An 8,227-nucleotide genomic window follows, 5' to 3' on the forward strand; every position below is an offset into this window, starting at 1 on the left:
GAAGTGATGATGATCCTATGCTAGTGATCCCATGATTCAACAAATATTTTTTAAAAGACAGAATTTTAATCATCTCAAGCTACATATTTCGTTTGAAACGTTGTATTTATAGTGCACTGTATTTTTCCGATTTATTATTTTTTAAAGTGAAAATGTGAAAAAAAATGTGGAAAATCAAAACATCCCCTCGCGTACCACCAGAGGGTGCTCACGTACCACTGGTGGTACGGGTACCACAGTTTGCGCACCACTGATCAAACATGTTTACACTCACCCGATTTACATTAATAATCTATTATCAAAATCCCCTGAAATTTCAAATATCAAAATACAGGTATTAAAGTTGGTTTGCGAGGTTGTGGAGTTCCTCTAAAAAAAAAAAAAAAAAAGGCTATTAAAGGAATTGTCGGAATGGTGGGATGTTTATAAAAAATAAAACATAATGCCATTCCGACAGTTGGAGGAAAAAAGTGTCGGAATGGCAGGATGTTTGCTAGAAAGTGAAGTGTCGCCATTCCGACAATTTGAGGCCCATGTCGGAATGACGGCATGTAACCCGTGGACGTGTTTAGCACCTTCTTCTGATAAGGATTAGAAGTCTCTTGCAGTTTCTTGCCTGATGAAATGATTTTTGTTTAATAAAAAGTCACAAGTTAAGAAAGAAAACATTGTGGATAAGAAATCTGTTGTTAATTTCAAACCACTACAGAAATATACTCCAAACTGGAGACTTAAGATAACATTGGGAACTGTGAGAAGACGGGGGCTGTCAAAATTGCTCAAAAATGACATTCGAATATTCCCACACACATTCGAACTATTCGAATATCTGTATTAGCGCACAATGTCTACGACGAGTATACACATCTGGTGTTTATTTGGAGTTTCATATATAATGCCATGCTCATTTGGGTGCACATTTTCAAGATGTAACCTCATGTTGCTGGTGGTCGAACGATAAGCTAACATAGCTTGCATATGACTTTGTCTCGAGGCTCCACAATTTTTCCATCAACTGACCAAAATCCGAAGGATTTCCAGACAGGGCTTTTCACATTTTTAGGGATTAAAATCTCTTTCTCTGTGCCTGCAGTCGAGTTGGGCTCTGAACTTTCCGCAGTGAAGTGGTGGCAGACTCCTGTGACCTGTCCCTGACCCCGTCATGCAGTGAGCCCAAGGGCGTAACTTTGGGTCTACCATTGGGGGGGTTAAACTCGCAGCATATTTATTTATTTATTTATTTAATCATTTTCTTGCTCGCTAATTTGCCATTCCTGTGTTAGAAATACATTGTGATACTTTTACTGATTTAGGCTACTTAACGTAAATGCAGCAGTTCACTTCACTATTTATGCCATAACGACACAGTAGTTAAATTCAGTGTTTAAGCACTAGCCAACATTGGCAGATGACAAGAACTTAAAGATTAATCAATTTCATCACTGTATTGGCACCTACATGCAGCAAATGTATCATGCACAATGCAACTCTCGATACATCACACAATACAGGGTGGCACACTGGAGAGCAGCTTGCACCTTTATTCGGAACTGATATCACATATTGCCCACTTACTATCACATTAAGATAGCTATAGATTAATAATAATATTATTAAAGGAGTCAGACCTGTTACTGATGGTGAACTTGTCTTTAATGTCGGGTGTGTTTCCAGAGCCACTAAAAAAAAGCTGTAATCAAACCTCTGCTGAAAAAGGACAATCTTGTCAAGACACAAATGAACAACTACAGGCCTATCTCAAATCTCCCATTTTTAAGTAAGATCATTGAAAAAGCGGTTTTTCAACCACTTAATTACTTTTTAAAACAAAACAACTGCTATGACACCTTCCAGTCAACTTTTAGACAGAACCACAGCACTGAGACTGCTCTGACAAAGAGTTTAACAACATATGTCTGAATACAGACGGTGGAAAAATGTCAGTCTTAGTTCTACTAGATCTCAGTGCTGCATTTGATACAGTTGACCACAATATATTACTGAAACGACTGGAAAACTGGGCGGGTTGAACAAATTTCACCAAAAAACATAAGTTTTGACTGTTAAGCCCGGTGAAGATTTAACACATTAGCAGTCATTCCAGTTGTCAACGCCGCTTAAAAAGGTGATTTTCTTCTCTTCCAGCATTATCCTGACAGGAGAACCATGCCAACTTTGGATGCAGTTATCTTAGCGATAGCAATAGCCTCAATATACATATCGTTGGAAACTTAGTTTATGGCCGTTCATGTGAGCACAATAACTTAGTTTTGTAAATTTTACCAAAGCGACTGGTTTCGCCTTGCAGGATCACATATAAGGAACACATGAGGTGAACGTCTTGGTATGTGCAAGACAACATTCAAGATTTTCGCGCTAGCTTTTGAACTTTTTGAGCAGCCGTCACAGCCCTTTTCCATCAATTTAACTCTCGTTAATCCACCTCTTAGCACAACAAACCCCAAAAAAGTGTGACTGTTTTGGAGCAAACAGCAACTTAAGATACAGTTCAGTGACATTGGTTCCACACAGTGATCCCTGGCACCCTCTGGCACCACTCACCAGGTCCAGCGGCTGCGCATAAACAAACTTTCGGTAGAGAAATTGGGTTGGGTAATACCAAGTAGTCGGTTGGGGGGGGGTTACATTACAGATTATTTAAAACATGATACTATCTTGAAATGAAATGAATGAATAAAGAAAACAAACAAAAGTTATTCATTCAGAATTTTATGATATTTTTTGATGATTTGATTTGATGATATTCAATTCAATTCATTTTTATTTATATAGCGCCAAATACAACAAATGTCATCTCAAGGCACTTAGATAGTAAGTCCAATTCAAGCCAATTGGAATTCAATTAATTAATAATAATCATAATTCATAAAATAATCCAATTCGTTCATATAGAGCCAATTCAAAAACAATTTCCTAGCTAAGAAAACCAACAGATTGCACTGAAAACTTTTTGTTTTTCGGTCCAATCTCCCGGCCTGAGCGGCGTGCCTGAGGCGACTGTGGAGAGAAACGACTCCCTTTTAACAGGAAGAAACCTCTGGCAGAACCAGACTCAGGAAGGGTGGCCATCCGCCTCCACCAGCTGGGGTTTGAGAAGACAGAAAAAGGGGGGGGGAGGGGGGCAGGGGGCCACCGCGACGGCGGCACTGTAACACCATTCAAAGGATATCTGTTGGAACAGGGAAACACGAGTTAATGACCACAATAATATCACATATACATAAAGAGAGTAAAGTGAGGAAAGGTGTGTCAGATGAGGCCCCCCAGCAGTCTAGGCCTATAGCAGCTTAACTATGGGATGTTTCAGGATCACCTGAGCCATCCCTAACTATAAGCTTTATCAAAAAGGAAAGTTTTAAGCCTGGTCTTAAAAGTGGAAAGGGTGTCTGCTTCCCGGACATTTACTGGCAGCTTATTCCACAATTGAGGGGCCTGATAACTGAAGGCTCTGCCTCCCATTCTACTTTTAGAAACTCTGGGAACCTCAAGTAAACCTGCAGTTTGGGAACGAAGTGCTCTGTTAGGAAAATATCTTACAATGAGATCTTTAAGATATGATGGAGCTCGGTCATTAAGAGCTTTATATGTAAGGAGAAGAATCTTAAATTCTATTCTGAATTTAACAGGGAGCCAATGAAGAGAAGCTAAAACTGGAGAAATATGATCTCTGCTGTTAGTTCTCGTCAAAACTCTGGTATTGGGGGGGTTATATTAGCTGGATCTGATTTTTGAGGGGGTCATGACCCCCGTAACCCCCGTGCAAATTACGCGCATGAGTGAGCCCACTCGCAAAGCAGACAGCCGCACCCCGGGTGTGACAAAAATAGACGTAGATATTATCAGTGATTTGATATTATCACTTCATTTTGAAAATGAAATAATACATTGTATACTTTTCTTCCTTTCACAATGTCATCTGCTTCATTAATTAGTTTAAACCATTATTAATTCACAATAATTCAGACTGCTTTGTAACTTTAGAATTTATTAAATGAACGCTAAATCTTTAATCGAGTGCAAATACTTCAGTATCCAAGTTTAAGATGTTGATCCACAAAGTTTAAAATGCAACAGTTAACATTAAACAGTCAGTTAAAGATATTTATTTTTAATTGCACTGGAAAAAAAAAAATTCCTTTCAAATGTCTACATTGAACAAAAATTTTGAGGTTAAACCCTGCAGCTGTTTTAGAGCACATCAGAGGAAATCTGCATCTTCATCACAGATCCTCAGATTCAGATCTTTGTTGACAGCTAATTCATGTCAGTTCAGTTGTAGAGACAGTCATGTTACCATGGATTGAGGCAAACAAATTCAGTCCAGTTGAAGTCACATCAATAATCTGAAAAGGTGATCAGGAAACTAGTGAACTGATGTCACAGTTCTGTACCGTGTGAGTGGTAGCACATAATACTGCAGGAAGGTTTCCACTCCTTTTAAATTTCACTCAAAACATGTTGCTGTGATCGTGATGTCACTGACCAGTGTTAAAGATTCAGATTTAAAGTGTCACTGACACATTAAGACAGACTAAAGCAGACTTTTAATGAGCATTTCAGATATAAGGTAAGCTAACGTAATCAGACAATATCAGTGTTACTGGTTGTGTAGGGCAGATAACAAAACCGTTTCAGATCCTTACAGCTGCAGCATGTTTTGAAATCAGTCAGAGTAAGTGAAACACACAACGACAGATACAGAGAAGATTAATTCAGACGTTTACTCAAATATTTTCAGACATAATTAACTGCCACCTATGAAATAGCTGTTTTTTCAGTCAGCTGATATCGTTAACTTTCTGATTAGCTTACAAAACAAATTCAATTTAAACCTAAAAAAGCTGCAGTGGTCCTTTAAGTTGGCACTGATTTTTAAGCTTTATTTGTATTGACAACAATGTCATGACAGAGTATTTCAAAATGAGTCAGAAGCATATAGTTTTAAGGCTCTACGTCTCCAGTGCTGCTTTAACAGCTGTATGTTCTGGATGAGCCTGACGTGCACGTGCACCATTTAAAATAATGGCCTAAGTCATTTTTTCAAGTTTTTGGGAAAACACAAAAAACTTTACCAAACGGAGAGCATATAATATTTATTAATCATTTCCATCAAAAAGGCCTTGACAATGGATGACTGTTGACATACATAGAACGTTGTGTGTCAGTTATGCAACATATAAGAATAAAGTGACTTTTGACAATTTCTGAACATTCAACTGTGACTTAAAGTTGAATCTGGCTTAAACTGTCCTTTCATTCCATATTACAAACTCAAAACTTAAATTACCCTGACTTAAATTGAACTAATGTCAGGTAAATCAAATTGGTCACTTTCCTCACTTCTCCAGGTCTTCTTTGCTGGGTCTTTTTTTTTTACCTATCCCAGTTCTATTCTATTCTTGATTTGTACTTGTACTTGACCTTGCCATCATGGCTAAATTGAAGAGCCCGCAAATCATGGACAGTTGGATCTCCTACTTTTCTGCCTGGTCTGACACTTAAGTAGTAAGATCCGTTTAGTTTGATGATGTAATCAAGTTTGACCACCTTCACTTTGTAGGGTTTTGGTCTGAGTTTTGCAGTCTGGAGGATGATGGTGTCATTTTGCGCTCGATGGTACTGTGCATGCTGTCGCATTCCATTTGTGTATGACCTGCGACAACTTTTGTGTTGTAAGAACCCCGTGTTTTCTGGAGAGCTCAGAATATGTGTTTGCCACACTTACATTCCGGTTCTGATAACCGCCGCCGTCGCTCCATACTACTATCTCCTTGATTTCTGGATTTTCTTTGATCACTCTTTCAAAATGGCGGTACTGAAGGTGTGCGAAAACATCGCCGCTGACGCCCCCTTCTGACTCATCCCAGATGTAGCAGTACCCCTCCTTTGAATGCAAATCGAAGAGGGTAAAGTTGTGGACCTGCACTATAGTTTTATAATCCAGGCAGCTGGCTTGGGTTTTTGAACACAGCAGCACAACTTGCAAGTCCATTGTCCACACAGATTTCTCTTTGTTTGCAGACTCCTTGTCACGGGATTTCTCTTGCCTTGCTTCATCTTTTTTGTTCACATGTGCATCATATTCAGCCCTACTGATATTCCCATGCTTGAATGACACATAATCATCACACTGATCCTTTCTCGGAATGAATACAGAATATTTTTCTTCATGGAACACATTTCTGAAGTGGTACTCACCCACAGCCCTGGCAAGTGTTTTCCACAGGTACTGGTGTTCAACCCGGTCAAACGCTTTTTCCTGATCTACAGAAATCAAACCAGTGCCTACACCCAATGAGCCAGAGATGTCCAAAACATGCCGAATTAAAGTGATGTTATCACTGATTAACCTGCCAGGCACACAGTAGGTCTGGTCAACATGAACCACCTCCGCCATCATTTCCCTCAACCTCAGGGCCAGAGCCTTGGACAGGACCTTGTAGTCCCCACAGAGCAGCACCAGTTCTTAATCTCCTGGAGGTCACCTTTTTTGGGAGCAGAGTGATCACAGCTGTCCTGCAGCTCTGGGGTAGCAGTCCACTCCTAAAACTATCCTGGAACATCTCCAGCATGTCCTCACCAACAACAGGCCAGAACGTCGTATAGAAATCCACAGGAATCCCATCCAGACCTGGAGCCTTTCCGTTGGCCAGGCTCATGAGGTCCACATGGAGCTCATCTAGCATCAGGTCTGCTGTTAAAAAAGAGTCCGCTGATTCCCCAACCTGAGGTAGATCAGCCAGAAAAACCTTCTCCAGCTCAGGATCTTCCACTAGCTCAGATTTAAAAAGATCTCTATAAAAACAAGTGGCGTATCTCCTGATCTCACTAGTCTCAGTGAGTGGGATCCCGCTGCAGGATCGCAGGCTGTGAATGAGTTTCCTCTGGCCGCTCTTACTCTCCAGGCTGAAGAAAAACTTGGAGGGGGCGTCCATCATGGAGGCGTTCATGAACCGTGACCTGACCCAGAGCTCCCTGTGCTGTGATACCCAACAGGTTGGCTTCTTTTTACTTTTAAGGCCCTTGATTTCCTGTACCGCTCAGTAAGAGCTGTACTTCAATCTCCAGGTCCTGAAGAGATCTGGTTATTTGTTTAGTGACAGTATTAGTCAGCTGTTTAGTATACTGTTGACAAATTTGCTTTAGAACAGACTTTCCGAAATCCCACCATCCCTGCACTGAGGAAAAAGTGGGGTTTTTTGGCCCTATGTGCACGCCACATAGACCATTTCTCTGAAAGAATGGTCTGCTAGAAGGGCGGTGTTAAAATGCCAATAAGCGCTGGATGTCTTCACATTTTTAACAAAAACACTACATTGCACCAGGGAATGATCTGACACACCCAACGGGACGATGCAGCAGCTTTTAAACGTGCTAAAATGATGCTTAAAACAGTAAAAGCGTTCTAATCTGGCCAGAGACAACATGTTATCTCTACAGCGAGACCAGGTGTATTGTTTATCTCTGCTGTTAAAACCTCTCCACACGTCTGTCAGATCGTGTGTTTCAATGAGGCGCCTGAGCCGAGCAGACGACCCAGGATGGGGTTCCAGGTGATTCCTGTCTGAAGCTGGAGTTACAGTTGACGCGTCGCTCACGGCGGTGGCGGACCGTGACGTCAAAATGGCCTGGCCTGAGAGGCCGTCATCACAACTTCCTCCTCCTCCTCCTCCTCCTCCTCCTCCTCCTCCTCCTCCTCAGAGAGACTCTGCTGAGTTATCCTAGCTTTGCCTCCCCCCTTCTCTTTATCAGCTTGGCCCGTAACACCGGCCTCCTGGGCCCGACTACTTCTTCTGAGCTTCTTCTGCATCATATATTTTGTTGCTTCCTGAAGCAACTGCCATCATGAAAGCTTGTTAAATTGCTTAAGTCAGACCTTTTATCCTAAAGGATCAAAAAGTTTGACTCAGGCAAAAATAAAATGGCACAAGTCACCCTCTTAACATAGGCCACACAAACAGGAAAAAACTTTGAGAAACGTACTAGATTTTCAAAAATGACAACACTTTCAGCCAGGGAATACCATAGCTGTGCATTAACACCCTGGAAGTACAATGTTCTCAATCTCAAAATCACAAATCCAAACTGTCAAGGATTCATATGTAAAAACCCAAAGGAACCTGTCTATAACTGCTGTGTATGTTATTTGTGTTTGTTTATATATTTTATTTATGTGGTTTATTTTTTGTAAAAAGTTATTTGTGTT

Source organism: Odontesthes bonariensis, chromosome 1, assembly GCF_027942865.1.
Source record: "Odontesthes bonariensis isolate fOdoBon6 chromosome 1, fOdoBon6.hap1, whole genome shotgun sequence".
NCBI lineage: Eukaryota > Metazoa > Chordata > Actinopteri > Atheriniformes > Atherinopsidae > Odontesthes > Odontesthes bonariensis.